Source organism: Panthera leo, chromosome C1 (genome assembly GCF_018350215.1).
Source record: "Panthera leo isolate Ple1 chromosome C1, P.leo_Ple1_pat1.1, whole genome shotgun sequence".
NCBI classification, from domain to species: Eukaryota; Metazoa; Chordata; class Mammalia; order Carnivora; family Felidae; genus Panthera; species Panthera leo.
Window position 1 is genome coordinate 136923968 of NC_056686.1, and position 17478 is coordinate 136941445.

A 17478-nucleotide genomic window follows, 5' to 3' on the forward strand; every position below is an offset into this window, starting at 1 on the left:
GGTCAACAGTCCTGAAATGATGCTTGTGTACAGATTGACTATGGATCATGGCAAACCTCCCAATGCCAAGTATCCCAGGGAGGTTTCTAACAGTCTCCACTGGGCAGTAGAACTTACAGAAATAAACACACTAAAAGAATCAGTGTATTTCTCTTTAGCTAAAAAAACTGATGACATTTAGACACTTGGAAAAGAGATATAAAATATGCTATTCTCTTTATTTTGCTAAGATGTAAGCAATCAATTTATCTCCATTAGAAGAAAATCAAGCCTTTTTTTTTCTTTAAATGAGTAAAAGTAGAACCATATCTTTAAAATTCTTGGAAACATAATTTTTATATTAGTTGGCAATTATGCTTGATAGGGAAATTAACTTATAGCACTTAACAACTTGATCACTATAGCAGGTCACTGACCCTTCAGTGTCAAGACCAAGAATTAGGCATTTCATGTCAAATGAAATACATCAAAGACCTAGAGAAAAAAATATATAATTCTATCATGTCTTAATTTAGATAATAAAAAAAAAAACCTGAAAATTAAAATGATTCCAACATTTTGCAATTAAGTGAGAAACTCTATAGAGAAATGAATTGTGGGAAAGGAAACACAATTTTTTACACTCTGTAATATTGGCACTTCTTCAACTGACAGGATCTGCAGAACAAGTCAATCTTTTACAAACAGAAATAAAGATCAGATTGAAATCGTGTAACAAGTCTTCCAGTCCTAGCCTGCCAAGAGGAAAGCAGTGGAACAATACACATTTTTCTTCTTCCATTCTTCCAGGAGAACAAGCTGTAGAGAACTTCAGGTAAAGCAGTTCCAAGAGCTAATACTATAACACACACACACACACACACACACACACACACACACACACACACACAGATAAAAAACAATAAAAAGCACAAAAGGCTGATAGGTCCCAGAGTCCCCACTCCCGAGGATTGCTAAAAAGCATATTTTCTCCAATTCTGCTTTCTTAATTTCTCTGAAGTCCTGTATTAAATTGTACTGGTTTATGCGATAGCAGCAAATGATTCTGTTCTAATGGCTTGACACAACAAAGTTCATTTCTAATTTCTCACTCATGTTACATGTTCTAAAGCTGTTTTTTATGTTCTCTTCCCTCTAAGATTCAGGATAAAGCAACCCCTGTCTGGATATTACCCTTCCCACTGCAGAGAGAAAAGAGCAGGAGGACAGCCTCACAGTGACTCTTCGGTACTCTGCTTCAAGACAGTACAAACCACTTCCAAAGCCAGTCCACTTAGCCAAGACTGACGGCAACAGTACCGCAATGCAGAATCCAGAAAGAGGAGAAAGTATGGGACAAAAATCAAACCTACTGCAGATCATTACACTCAAATACCTAACATGGTATCAAGAATAACCAGCTCAGTCTTTGCTTAATTATGACAAAGGGAATCATTGGAGTTGAGAGCTTCTGTCGTAAGTATTCTCCCTGAATAGAAAAAATTCACCTTCATCAGGGTGCAGAGGTATAAATATATTTAGCAGGAATGAGCTCCTCTTGGTTCATTGTCAGGACATCTATTCTTATTACCAGAGTTTAACTACAAAAGTAACATGTTCTCATGGTGAAAATTCTAAGAGCAACAGAAAGCAATACAGTGAATTAAAACAAAAACAAAAACAAAAAACACTCCATCTCTTAGAACCACTGCCCATACTCATTACAGTTTCTAAAACATCATTCTAGAAATTGTTCAAACAGATACTCTTTGTAAGTTTCCTCATTTGGGAATTGAGAATAATAAAATCATTTCAAATGATTGTTGTCATCCAATGACTTAAGTGATGTACAACAGGTAGAAGAGTGCCTCACATATAAAAAATTGCATGTAAGTATTAGATACTATTATTTGTGTCAAGCACTGTTCTAAGTGCTTTGCATGTATCAGCTCACAAATGCATGCACACACATTCCCCACCACCACCATCACATGCACATACACTGTATTAACAATATTCCTTTATCATAGATTTCCATGTTAATTCAAATACATCCCACTCATTTTTCACAGGCTATGAGTTATACCATTGAATGAATTTAACATGATTTATTTAATCAGAAACCTTTCCTGAGGATTTTACTTTCTGCTATTACAAACAGCACAGAAATGAACATGCTTGTGCCATAGTATGAATTACTAGAAATGGAATTGCTAGGTCAGAGCTAGGCATTATCTGAGTGATTTTGCCAAGCTGTCCCTGAGATAGTCATTGGGGCTTTTACAAAAACCATGGTTCTGGTAGGTTGGATTGTGCTTTCCTCCCTCACTGCAATTAGGCATGGCTCTGTGAGTTGCTTTGACCAGTAAAATGTTAGCTTTCACCATTCCAAGCCCTCCTCCTACCACAGTGAAAGACAGTGTTCAAATAATGGCTGTTCCATCAGCTTGCCCCTTTAGTAAGGACATGAAGGAGAGCTCTCTCCTCCCTGCACTCATTTGGAAAGGACATGTACTGTAATCCAGAAATAATCTTTCCACTTTTAAGTCCCTAAGAGTTTGAAATCATTTGTTTACATGAATAAGTTTGTCCAAATATCAGTAAACATTACAATGGATTTGCTCTTTATTAAAAAAATGACCAATATATAGTTTTTATAATCAGGCTCTTATTCAGAAGAATCAAATGAAACCTGTTGCGTGTTCTAGGAATTAGGGGGAGAGGACCAGGTATTTTAAGGTACATCTGACAAAAGCATTTTCTGAAAAGGGTAGATTACTGTTCCAATTAGTCAAACTACAAATGGTTTCCTTCTCTGTGATTATGTAAGAAAATAGTTATCTCAATAAGCTATGAAAGGAAGTTTTAAAGTTGATGTCCTTTTTAACTTGATATTCATTCAGTGCATATCATAAACCTGAGACAAATACTTGTCACTTAAGTCTATGTAGGCACATAAAAATGAGCTATAAAATTTTACGGGAATGCCATGATCATCACTGAAATTAGAGTCTGGATTCCATTTCTGAATATGTGGGACAACATTATGTACCAATTCTTCCAGTCATATTTATGACATGTTACCTTCTCTCTTTCCTACACAGAAGCTTGTAAACTCAAAGACAAAGTACTATCTATCTAGCAGGACAAACTGAGAGACGAATTCTCTAAAGTGCTTCATTGTTTTCCTATCAGAACTGAATTGCCTCCATTCAAATTGCCCCTATCCCTAATCTGGGTAGAGAAGACCTAAGTCCAGACCAAACCCAACAGCAGTGGATTCTTCTTGGACAGAAGTATATTGCTTTCTGCCTTAGGGAATCTCACAAATCCCTGATTTTTTCCTGTGCTTGTTTAACCTCCATGAGTGCTGGATAATCACCATTATACCTCTAGGGTGGGCATCTTTTTCCTGTTCATGATACCATCTGTTGTGTGTCCCAACTAAAAGATAAGAGCCATGTTGACCTTGATGCACCATTAGCAGCACTTCTAAACAAGTTCAGTTGTACATTTCTAGGCATTCCAATAAAACTTTATAAAACTTGTAATTGCTCTGATAGCTCATTTCCATTACAGTTGGTAGATAAGAATATACATTTATTTATTGGATGAATGACTGGGACAAATAAGGATTTTGACCAGATCCTGCCCTGAGGTCTGATATAAGAGAACGTCAATATGCAGGCTGAGCTGAGGTGGTAAGGGAGGCCTACCTTAGAAGTCTCTGCTCATGCCGCCATCTTGTTCCATTCCTCAGCTTCCACACTGCAAAAGACACATATATTTTATTGTTTAATTCACATCCAAGTTAGTTAGCATATGGTGCAACAATAATTTCAGGAGCAGATTCCTTAATGCTCCTTACCCAAGACCATCCCCCCACCCACAATCCCTCCAGCAGCCCTCTGTTCCCTATATTTAAGAGTCTTTTATATAAGTTTTGTCCCCCTCCTTGTCTTTATATTATTTTTGCTTCCCTTCCCTTATATTCATCTGTTTTGTATCTTAAATTCCTCATATGAGTGAAGTCATATGATATTTGTCTTTCTCTGACTAATTTCACTTAGCATAATACCCTCCAGTTTCATCCATGTATTTCCAAATGGCAAGACACGTTTAAATTTTGTTAAAATTCTGGGGTGCCTGGGTGGCTCAGTTGGTTAAGTGTCCGACTTCAGCTCTGGTCATGTTCTCATGGTTCATGGGTTTAAGCCCTGCATCGGGCTCTGTGCTGACAGCTCAGAGCCTGGAACCTGCTTCAGATCGCATGTCTTCCTCTTTCTCTGCCCCTTACCCACTTGTACTCTGTCTCTTTCAAAAGTAAATAAACATTAAAATAAAAAAAAAATTTTTTTGTTAAAATTCCAATTCAAGAATCAAGGACAGAAGTCCACACACTTATGCATGAAACGAAACAAGTATTTCATGAGATGAAAGGAGTTCATGTTAAAGCACCTTTCATTTTAAGATTGAACTGCTCTTCAGTGTTAAGTTTCAAATTCTTATGTTTTACTAAATGTCAATAAAAGACCAAAGAACACATATGAATGAAGATATATTTCTAAATCATATGCAACTTTATTTTAGGAGTATATCAAACTTTTGCTAGAAAAAAATTAAAAAGTTATCCACATACAGTTTGGTTTAAAAAATATAACCATGTAATGTCTTCGATGTGGAAAACAATAGCTATAGTAATTGTTTCCCTTTTGCATTTTCTAAGCATTGCCTTTCCTATAGAGTTCAAAGTGAAGTGAGTGTATGAGTACTTTCTATAACTTATATACCTAAACATAGCTGTTTGCCCAATGTATACTTGATTGTGTTACCACTATTCCAAAATAAATACTTATTTGCTAAATACTGTTTTAGGGGCTTTAATAAAAATATAATATATTGCTGTTACATTAGCAACTCTCAAAAACATTGTTTAATTATTTCTTGGCTTTGTAATGGTATGCTTTAATTCAATGACTCAATTAGAAATTAGAGCTATTTTCTTAAAGAAAAGACCAATTTTCATATATATATATATATACATATATATATATGTATATATACATATATATATATGTTCCATTTAAGATAAAATTCTTAGCAGAGCTACTTAATGTAATGGAGGAAGAATACTCTTCATCACCTATACCCTGCATGTATGTGTGTGTGTGAACTACAAAGGATTCTCATGCTTTTAATTTATAAATTTTTAACTTAAATTCAGAATCCTCTCAAAATCATTTTATGCTTTAAGAAAAAAAATCAGAGAATAAGTAATTATTCACAAGTAAATACAGAATGGAGTTTTAAATAGTTCCTAAGAAGTACACTATGATTTTATTCTCCATTCTAATGGACATGTGGCCTTGGTATTCTGTACCTTCAACAATAAACTTTCTTTGAACATTCTCAAGTACATTCCATATCTTCCCTGTAATAGAATGACCCATAAAAATACAAGAAGGCAAAAAGCAAACTTACTAATGACAGAAGAACTGAAAGTCAATGTAGTAAAGTAACTAAAGCCTCACATTAATTTACAAAACTTTTCTGGGCTTAATAACAGATCCTTAGGCTTCAACTTTTGTGTTCTTTCTTGAAATAAAGAGTTTGCTTCCAAAGTTACCTGAAGTCTTCTGTTAAAATGACACTGAGTTAGCAATCCTTGAGATTTCTTCACAAAGAACTTACTGAAATCCAAGGAACGTCAAAACCATAATTTGCAACCATTATTTTATATTATTTAAGTAGACTCAATGCCAAACTGGGGTTTGAACTCATGACCCTAAGATCAAGAGTTGCACACTCTACTGACTAAGCAAGCCAACTGCCCATGCAACCATTATTTTAAAATCACTAATTGTTTGCTAAATTCCCTATAGAGATTATATACACTTGGAATAATCACAGTTGAAGTTATAGGCCATGAGTTTTAAACGTGAATGAATTTATGAGGTTGTATATTTCTTCAGCAGACTGACAGAAGTGAAGGCAGCAGATAACTGATGAATCCACGTGTGTATAAACTCTACAGGGACTTTCACACCTGCGTGAAAACCCTTCTGGCCTTCCAAGTCAACTCTCTTTTCTACTTTTTATAAACACTATTAAAAACGTTCTCCCTACCACCATTCACAACATTACCGCTCAAAAATCATGGGAGATACTGTAAAGATTTAAAGATTTGCATATATATGACGTGAGGGCTCAGACCATTTTATTTTTTTAAGAAACTCTTTATTTAAAAATTTTTTTAAGTTTATTTATTAATTTGAGAGAGAGAGAGAGAGAGAGAGAGAGAGAGAGAGAGAGAGAGAGAATCCCAAGCAGTTTCCACACTGTTAGCATGGAGCCCAATGCAGGACAACTCACAAACTGTGAGATCATGGCCTGAGCCAAAATCAAGAGTTGGCCACTTAACCAACTGAGCCACCCAGGTGCCCCTGGCTCAGACCATTTTTATATGAATTTTATAACACAGAATAGTTGTCAGAGGGCTCAGACATGGCCTAACTGCTAACAAGCAGGTAACATGGACATGTCAGACAGATATAACCTTCTTTCATCCTCGTCATTTTCATCACTGTAGAAAAAAAGCACAGTTCGCACAATCATTAAAATAAAGTCAATTATCATACAATCTTGGAGGGGGTTATTAATCAATCATTCAACAGATATTGACTGCCTGCAACTATATGTTTCATGTAAATGTTCTCAGTCAAAAAAGTTTTACTTTTGAGGAAAAATAGAGTCCTCAGCTTATACTATCTAACTTGAATACTTCTATCCAATATACTCTTTCCTCTTGATAACTGAAACTCATGGGGCTAACAACACTGAAGTGGGCAGGGATTCTATTCCTCTTCTCTGCATAGCTAGTTTCTAAAGAAAACATCTCCTACTTTTAAGTACCGTCTCTACGGAGTATGCATGTGGTGTGGAATTAGATGCTACCCTAACCACTGAAGATTAGACTAGAGACTATTATCAAAGTTATATATGAACAACTGCTATAGCTATTTTGTAAATGCCTAAGCAATTACATGGATAAATAAGCATATATGAATATAGGTCCCTTTTGAGATAGTGTTCATAAACTCTGCCCAATAGAAATGCTCAGTATCAGGAGAGCCAAACCAATCCCACCACTTATAGAGCTAAAACGTGGGGTGAAATCACTCAGCTCATGGTGCTTCCCCACACAACTCTCGCAATAAGGTTACATATAAATGGTTGCACCACTGGAATCATTGTGTAGCTGGCAGAGCAGATATCCATTCTTGCAAAAACCTGTACCACCATAAAAAATCAACATGACTGTCTCTTTTGTGGAGTATTGAGAAAATTTACCACCAGTTAGGTCAATTAATTACCAAAAAATTAATTGTTAATTGATTAACCATTTATTTCTGTTATACAAAATATATAACAATGGCAATTTCTACTTTTGTGAAGCCCTGTCACCTTGTCTTGATTCAATCCTACCATATATCCTTAAGCAAAAATGTTCAACGAAGAAATTTCTGATGTAATTATTTTTTTTTTTTAACGTTTATTTATTTTTGAGAGACGGAGACAGACAGGGCACAAGTGGGGGAGGGGCAGAGAGAGAGATAGAGAAAGACAGAATCCGAAGCAGGCTCCAGGCTCTGAGCTGTCAGCACAGAGCCTGACACGGGCCTCAAACCCACGAACTGTGGGATCATGACCTAAGCCGAAGTCAGACGCTTAAGTGACTGAGCCGCTCAGGCGACCCTGACGTAATTCTTGTAATTCCTGACAAAGCACAAGAACTTCAATCATCAAAGTTAAAATTGTTTTCCCTTTTAGATTATAAAAATTAAAAAAATAAATTATGTATTTTGCACATTTTGCTTAGATAACTTGTAATTCATGAGAAAAGTCTAATCACTGAGCTAATCAGAAGGAAGTACATGATAAGAAAGGTCTTTAGACCATGTTCCCACTGAGACAGGACTTGCAGAGGTTAGATATACTCTTTTGTGGAGTATCCCTCCCAACGATAGCCTGACTGGTGGTAATGATGACTCCAAGGTGCATGAAGCATCACACAACAATCCAGAACCAACTCCATGGGTCTAGATCCGACCAGGTAGAGTTGTGCAGAGCCGAAGACAGGCAAGTAGGCAAGAGTCAGATTGCGATCTGCCTACTGAAACAAGCAGACTACGAGTATCAGAAGTAGGATACTAACTTGTACAGGGGTGAGCTGTATAGTCAGAAAGTCTGAGTAAATCCCCAAGGAAGCAGAAAAGTTTTTATGAGGCCACAGCTATCCTTTCTAGAAGGAATAATAATTACTTTGATGTGTTTCTTGAGAAATCAGTAACTGTAACAAAATTTACTGATAGTGAGATACAGTAGAGTATGCTATGTTGCAAAAAGAGCCTTAAATCCTTCTGTGTTCTTTCTATCTGTGTCCCTTAATATGTTACTTTGCACCTTTTCACATCAAGAACTGACTCCATTTTCCCTTCTCCTAACTCTTGGCTGGCCCTATAGCTTCTTTTCGTCCACAGAATAGCAGAAATGAAAGCGTACCGGTTGAAATTTGAGGCCTCAAAGACTTTGCCTGCCTCTGTTTGATTTCCTGAAACTCTGAGCAGTCACCATGAGAACAAGCCCAGGCTCTCCTGCTGGATGATGACAAAACACAGGGAACCAAGATGAGTAGCCTCAGTTGAGGCCATTCTATACTAAGAAGACCCCAGCTGACCTCACAGTGAACTGCAGACACAAGTGCAATGGAGTCCAGCTCAATACGATGACGAACAGGACTATGAGCTACATTTTTTTTTAATTGGCTACTGTTTAAAGCCACTAAATTCTATGATTTTTTTAACACAGCAAAAACTAACTGATGCAGAAATAATCGGTTCCTAGAATTGAGGTGCTGCCATGACAAAAATCTAAAATAAGTGCCATTGGCAGTGAGTACTAAGTAGAGGCTGAGAAAATGGCAAACAAACTCTTAGCAAATGCCGGGGGGAAATAAAATTGTTATTGGAGGTTTTTTTTTGAATAAAATAATAGACAAAAGTGTTACCTATAAGAACATGAAATACAGCAAATGTATATAATTAACTTTGGATTTGGGCTCTAGAGATCTCTACAAAATGCTGAAATGTCAGCTGGTTGGTCCTAACTACATATAGGTACAGGAAGAAGGAAATGGGCTAAATAAAGAACTGGCCAGTTTACAAGGAGAATTTTGAGGGAACACAGAGGGGACATCATTTTCTGGGATGCAAATGTTTCTTATCTTCAGTCTTCCCAGTCAGTAAAAATCCTCAGTATAAAATGAGGACTGAGGAAAAAAGATCCATGCAAGACTCTAAGTCCAAAGTCCTCTCTTAAGAAATCTGAAAAAATTAATATGTTTTCAAACAGACTCTCAGATAGACAAAACTATTTCTCAGATTCTCGAGAAGACGGTCCCACAGAATCCCAATCCCAAAGTGACAGTAAATGAGCCTATCTGTAGAGAGCCATGTGTAAAAAGCAATAGTGAGTTTACCTTTTTAATAAAGCCCACAATAATTTAGAAAAAAAAATGTATATGTATAAAAGGCATCAGCCTGGTTCCAGAAAGCATGATTTTACTCACATTGCAAAAAGGCCTCTGGGCTCCCAACTTTCTAGGGCTGAATGACAAAATATTTTAAAGGGCCAAGGAAGGAAACTGAAAAAGGAAAGATGTCCTAGAGGGCAGAGTCAATAGCCCAGAGGGTAGAACCAGAAGCCATGGAGACCAAACTGGGAAACGACTTCCAAGGAATACAGAGTCATCTTAAAGACTATTTACTCCAAGATAAGGGAGGCTGACAACACTTTCCCCACCTATATTTTAAAACTGCTATGGACCAGTCACTGCCATGTACCATCCCCCCCTTCTTTTTTTCTTTTAGAATGATAGTATTTATTGAAGTTATTCTATCTCTGTTTTAACAGTGTAGACTGGATGCTTGTGGGATAGATAAACTTTCATTTCATGAGTCTCAGGATCAAGAAAATCCACATATGATAAGTTTCATCTGGACTTACCATAATTACATTCTAGATTTCAAACCTGATGTCATAGTTCATGGTATGACTTGTAGAAGAAGTAAGAATATATTTTCCATGGGAAAGACTGTGAAAATTGTAGCCAGAAGGCAGACTGTGGTAGACTCCAGAGTTGGTCACAATACTTCATTCCTCCTTGTATCTATGCTCTTTGTAATGTTTCTATATAGCTTTTCTCTTTAAGAGATGCATTCTATTTACCATTACTTTGAGTCTGGGATGGCTCTGTGACTTGCTTTGGTCAAGTGAATGAAGTAAAAGTTATGATGCACCAGTTAGAATCCTAGGCCTCAAGCAGCTTAGTTTTCCACTTGTTTTCTTAGAACCCTGCCCAGCAAACAGGTAAATAAGCCCAAGATCTCAGTCTAGAAGATAAGAGACTGCAAAGAAGAATGATGAGCCAGCACAGCTGAGTCCATTCTAGACTGGGTAGTTCCAGCCAACCAGAGAATTAACTACAGATAAATGGCTGAATCTGGAGGAGTCCAGAAAAACCATCTACCTGAGCCCATTCCTAATAGTCAGCCCATAAAATCATGATCTAAGTAAGCAATTATTGTTTTAAGCACTTGGTTTTGAAGTGGTTTGAAACAAAATGAAAGCTAACTTTGGGCATATTTTTTAGCTTTTCTCAGCTTCTCTTGTTCACCCAGAAAAGGCTGAGAAAAAGAGTGCCTGCTATGTAAGTACTTACGATAATACCATGTATATAACAAACACTTTAAATATAAGCTATTATTACCCTTATTGTTGCTTCTAAAGAGGAAGCAATGTAACTTCAACAATATCATAATAATAAATCTTATCATTTGTTTTGTACCTAGTATCACACCAGTAGGCTTGACACTTCCATGTTACCTTTAATCCTCACAACAAAACTCAAGTAATTATTTTCATTTACTTTTTACATATGAGAAAACCAAGTAAAAATGATGTTGAGTAACTACGCCCAGACTATGAACAATTAATTCACCATGCCAGGCTGTGAAAGCCATTCTGAATTTTTCTATTCTATCATAGCTCCTGTAGTAGATTAAACATGGCCCCCATTCTCTCCCCTGAAGTATTATTAGTCAATTCCTTTACCACAACCTCATGGTAAGCAGCATGTACTGCCCTAGCCCTAGATTTTGGTATTGCCTGTGTGACCTACTCTGGCCAATGATTAACAGATGTGACCTAAGTAGAGGTTTAAAATATAATTAGGCACTATGCTTGTCATCTTATGCTTCTGTCATAGTCATAAGAAGAACAAAGCCCGGCAACCTGCTTCCCCTCTAGGTGGGTTCGTTCATTCATTTTTCTTTCTTTCTCTCTCTCTTTCTCTCTCTCTTTCTTTAAAAGACAATTTATTTTTTTTTAAGTTTATTTATTTTGAAAGAGAGGGAGAGAATGAGGTAGGGGCACAGAGAAAAGGAGAGAGAGAATCCCAAGCAGGCTCCACACCGTCAGTGCAGAGCCCAATGTGAGGCCAGAAGTCAAAAACCTTGAGATCATGACCTGAGCTGAAATCAACATAGGACGTTTAACTAACTGAGCTACCCAGGTACCCCCAGCTGGTTACTTAAATGAAACACATGAAGCAGACCTGCCCTGACTGACAGACACAGAAGAATTATAGCCAATTCACAGGGGTGTGAGAGAAATAAATGGTAAGTGTTGTCTGTTTGCCATAGAGATTTTGTAGTTGTGTGCTGCCTAGCAAAATGTGACTGATCCAGCTTTCTTGTCTTCCAATGTTGAAATAACAAAACATTTGATAACATAAAGTGTGCTATAACCTGGTAAAAGTAGATAAAAGATCAGTGAATTCCAACCAGAGGGGGGAAAATGGCACATTCATAAAGGAGATGAAATTATAGTTTTAAATTTGAGCTATCCTTCTTGGGAAATACATGGATATATACCTTATGTGAAGTTTAGATCTATACTTCAGCAGGTATGGGGTGTTCAAACCCTGCACATTCCAAACAAAGGTATGGTCCTTGATTGGCTCCTAAGAGATAACCTCTAAGCCTTTGAAATATTCTGCCTCAAAAGAATATTTTCATTTATCTGGGCCCTTGGGCCATGCCAGATAGTTTAGCTAACAATTTATGATGGGGCTCTTGAGTCATATGGTACTAGCTGGACCTTTGGAGGGGCTGGAAACTAAGATCAACCACATGGGAACTCTATGCCTATATGACTAACCCCAAATGAAATCCTGACACCAAGTCTTGGGTGAGCTTCCCTGGTTGACAATACTCATATGTGTTGCCATATATTGTTGCTGGAAGAATTAGGTGCTGTTTGCTAGACTCTTCCAGGAGAGGCCAACTAGAAGCTCACACCTAGTCTATCCTGGACTCTGCTTTATGTGCCTTTCAATTTTCTGATTTTAATCTGGATCCTTTCACTGTAATAAACCACAACTGGCAGCATAACAGATTTTCTGAGTTCCATGAGCTCTTCCAGAAAAACCCGGGGCACCTGGCTGGTTTAGTCAATAGAGCATGTGACTCTTGATCTCTGGGTCCTGAGTTCAAGCCCCACCTTGGGTGTAGAGCTTACATTAAAAAGAAATACATAGAAAATCATTGGACCTGAGGGTGGTCTTAGGCACCCCTGATAGTAATGTCATTGTCCTCATAAATTCTCAGAACTCAGATTATTTGCCATACCCATTCCTCCCCTCCAAAAAAAAAAAAAAAAAAAAAAAAAAAAAAAAAAAAAAAAAAAATTAGAAGCAAATATATTGTGTAAGCATGGTTACTATACCCTCCCTGAAGGATGTTTGCCATTTCTCAGGGAATTCCTCGAAGTACCCAAAAGAGTTGTGGTAGCCAGGCCCTCCATTTCTTTTAAAATATTGGTGGGATGTCTGGGTGGCTCAGCTGGTTAAGCGTCAGATTCTCAGTTTCGGCTCAGGTCATGATCTTGCGGTTTCATGAGTTTGAGCCCTGCAATCAGGCTCTGTGCTAATGGTGTAGAGCATATTTGGGATTCTCTCTCTTCTTCTCTCTGCCCCTTTGCTGCTCATGATGTCTTTGTCTCTAAGTAAATAAATAAACTTCATGGCACAAAAACAGACACATAGACCAATGGAATAGAATAGAAACCCCAGAACTATACCCACAAATGTATGGCCAACTCATCTTTGACAAAACAGGAAAGAACATCCAATGGAAAAAAGACAGTCTCTTTAACAAATGGTGCTGGGAAAACTGGACAGCAACATGCAGAAGGTTGAAACTAGACCACTTTCTCACACCATTCACAAAAATAAACTCAAAATGGATAAAGGACCTGAATGTGAGACAGGAAACCATCAAAACCTTAGAGGAGAAAGCAGGAAAAGACCTCTCTGACCTCAGCCGTAGCAATCTCTTACTCGACACATCCCCAAAGGCAAGGGAATTAAAAGCAAAAGTGAATTACTGGGACCTTATGAAGATAAAAAGCTTCTGCACAGCAAAGGAAACAACCAACAAAACTAAAAGGCAACCAACGGAATGGGAAAAGATATTTACAAATGACATATCGGACAAAGGGCTAGTATCCAAAATCTATAAAGAGCTCACCAAACTCCACACCCGAAAAACAAATAACCCAGTGAAGAAATGGGCAGAAAACATGAATAGACACTTCTCTAAAGAAGACATCAGCATGGCCAACAGGCACATGAAAAGATGTTCAACGTCGCTCCTTATCAGGGAAATACAAATCAAAACCACACTCAGATATCACCTCACGCCAGTCAGAGTGGCCAAAATGAACAAATCAGGAGACTATAGATGCTGGAGAGGATGTGGAGAAACGGGAACCCTCTTGCACTGTTGGTGGGAATGCAAATTGGTGCAGCCACTCTGGAAAGCAGTGTGGAGGTTCCTCAGAAAATTAAAAATAGACCTACCCTATGACCCAGCAATAGCACTGCTAGGAATTTATCCGAGGGATACAGGAGTACTGATGCATAGGGGCACTTGTACCCCAATGTTTATAGCAGCACTCTCAACAGTAACCAAATTATGGAAAGAGCCTAAATGTCCATCAACTGATGAATGGATAAAGAAATTGTGGTTTATATACACAATGGAATACTACGTGGCAATGAGAAAAAATGAAATATGGCCTTTTGTAGCAACGTGGATGGAACTGGAGAGTGTGATGCTAAGTGAAATAAGCCACACAGAGAAAGACAGATACCATATGGTTTCACTCTTACGTGGATCCTGAGAAACGTAACAGAAACCCAAGGGGGAGGGGAAGGAAAAAAAAAAAAAAAAAAAAAAAAAAAGAGGTTAGAGTGGGAGAGAGCCAAAGCATAAGAGACTGTTAAAAACTGAGAACAAACTGAGGGTTGATGGGTGGTGGGAGGGAGGGGAGGGTGGGGGATGGGTATTGAGGAGGGCACCTTTTGGGATGAGCACTGGGTGTTGTATGGAAACCAATTTGACAGTAAATTTCACACATTAAAAAAATAAATAAATAAAATTAAAAAATAAATAAATAAATAAATAAATAATAATAAATAAATAAATAAATAAATAATAAAAAAAATAAATAAACTTCAAAAGTTTTAAAATACTGTTTATATTGGTTCTGAGTAGAGAATATTTCTGGATTCAAGACTGTCCTGGGATTGGAAGACCTCTGGTATGACATCAGAGCCATCTAGTTCTCCCAGTGACTGCTGTGAAGTCTGAGCAATCTATACTGAGTGAAACTGCTGCAATAAGAGCAATATTTGGATAGTATTTGGATTACAAACATCTGATCACTCGTCACTTTGATAGAGAGGACAATTCAATAACAATAAACCTGAGTCACATACTCATGATATGTGATGGGGATGAGGAGCAGGACAGAAAACATTGCCTTTTGGAAAAGTCCAGTCTTTGGATCCAAAAGTGCCAGGTGTGAAGGCATACAAATAGGAAACAAAGAATTGTGGACTCAAAATTGTATATTATGGAAGGCTGAAGACTGAAGGGCAAGACTCTCAAAATTGTAATGGCATATATTATTTCTAATACAGAATTGTACACAGTTGCACTATGAAAATAACTGGAGGAAATAATATGTATCAAAAACTACATGTGGTCCTAATAGCCTGAAATATTTACCATCTGATCTTCTGCATAAAGAGTTTGCCAACCCTTATTTTAGACATAAGAACAGTGCTTTTCCTTGTTAAGAATGGCATGCTACTAGAATGTGGCATGAGGGCACTTCTAGGATTCTAATATTCTGTTTCTCAATATGAGAGCAGGCTACACTAGTGTGCCCAATAAAAAATTCATCCAGCTGAACACCTCTGATGTGTGTGCTTTCCTATATGTGTAGTATATTTCAATGAAAAGTGTATATGTACGGAAATGTATGTATACATGTATGTATATATAAAGCATCTCTGTGTATATAATACACACACACACACACACACACACACACACACATTTACCATCTCCATCGCCACTTTATTCTAAGCCACCTGCATCTTTTACTTGGATTATTATAATAACTTCCTGTTATTGATTCTCCCCACAGCAGCCAGATAAGTCAACAAATCTATTCAGAAGTTTAGTGAGGCTCTCAACAAATTCTGAAGAGGGTGCTATGACCTATGTTCCCTATCCTTCTCTAACCTCTCCTCCTGTTACTCATCCCCCTTGCTCATTTTAATCCACCCGGGAGATCCCCCTTGCTTTTTTATCATTAAAAACATAAAGCGGTATCTTTCTACATCAGGATCTTTGCATCTACTACTTTTTCCACCTGGAATTCTCTCTCCCTAGGTATTTTCATGGCTCACCTCCTCACTTTATTTTGGTCTCTTTTCAAACATCACCTTATCAAAAAGGGAAAATAGGAAGAATATTATTTCCCTGCACAATTAGACTCTTTCCCTTTACCCTGCTTTATTTTTAATAGAACTTACTTCCAACATACATAACATGTATCTTTTTATCATCTGCCCCTCCCATGAGAATACAAGCAACATGGTATTCATGACTTTGTCAGTTTTATTCATTGCTTTTTTCAACATTAAGAACTGTACCTGAGACACAGTAGGTGATCAATAATTATTTGTTTAATGAAGTATGAATTTGGATGTGGTCATAAAGTTAGAATCCCTAAAACAATAATGGAGTTTGGAGATCTGTCTCTCTCTCTCTCTCCCCCTCTCTCTCACCTTTCTTTCTTTTTTTTTTTTTTTTTTTTTTTTTTAAGTAATCAGGTATCCTGCATCTGTATAGTTCCCACCTATAGGTAGTGGCTTCTGGAAAGCAATAATATTGGCTGAAACATCATCTCTGCCAATTCCTAGCTGTGTGATCATGGTAAGTCTTAATTTCCTAGTCTGTAAATTGGGAGATAATTGTAGCAGTTACCTCATGACATGATTGGAAGAATCATATGAGAAAATCCATATAAACTACCTGGTTTAGGGGTACCTGGGTGGCTCAGTCAGTTGAGCGTCTGACTTCAGCTCAGGTCATGATCTCGCATTTCTGAGTTCAAGCCCCATGTCGGGCTCTGTGCTGACAGCTCAGAGCCTGGAGCCTGCTTCAGATTCTGTGTCTCCCTCTCTCTGCCCCTTCCCCACTCATGCTCTATCTCTGTCTCTCAAAAATGAATAAACATTAAAAAAAAATTAAACTAGCTGGTTTACACTTAGCACAAGTAAGCACTAAACATATGTAAACTGTTTATTATTATCATTATTAACATTACTCTAATGCCCATAAGGTATTTGTGCATACTTAAACTCACAGCATTGGGAAGGAGAGTGAAAGTTCTTTCTACCCAGGGCTGGATAAATGGAAAATGGTACCGACTGACAAGTGGATTTAAGACGGAAGGTAATGAGGCAAAAAATACTGGCTTACACATTCATATTCTAGACTGAAGCAGTCAACAGGGACAAAATAAACTGAGGTCAATTCTGGAGGAGGGGTGAGATTTAAAGGAAATAAAAAGTAATACTTAACAAAGATCAAGGGAGAGTTGAGAAGAGGACTGAACTAGAGAATAAGCAGGTCAGCCAGGAAAAACAGACTTCAGCTAATGAGAAAGAAGGAATTAATAGCAGGATGGTCAGAAAGCTGTCATCAGCTACTGGTGGAACCAGACTGAGGTGAAAGAAAGAAGCTGGACTGGGTAGGTACAGAAGTTAAAGTACTTCCTTTGGAGATTAACTGAGTCAATTATTTTGTTGATTCCTCTTAAAGACAGTGGTTCAGTACTATTTAATTGACTCTAGACAGCAAAAAGAGGGTTAAAAAAGAGGGAGGGGAAGCTTCTCACACTTGTGACCAGATTCTCTAGACAAATTCTACTCCAATCTTAGTGCAACCTATTTTCCAAGCAAATTTATTGACAACTAACTGTCCAAACATTCCAAAAATTGGACAGAAGAAAAATTCC

At 37.5% G+C, this 17478-nt stretch overlaps 1 long non-coding RNA gene across 1 annotated transcript in view; it reads right to left on the reverse strand.

The window, feature by feature from the left end:
• The window catches only part of LOC122227742, a 310519-nt gene that overhangs the window by 253618 nt on the left and 39423 nt on the right, over positions 1-17478 (reverse strand). Inside the window, exon 2 of the long non-coding RNA XR_006206209.1 lies at positions 3696-3747. This is a non-coding gene — a long non-coding RNA (uncharacterized LOC122227742). The remainder of the gene's footprint in view (positions 1-3695; positions 3748-17478) is intronic.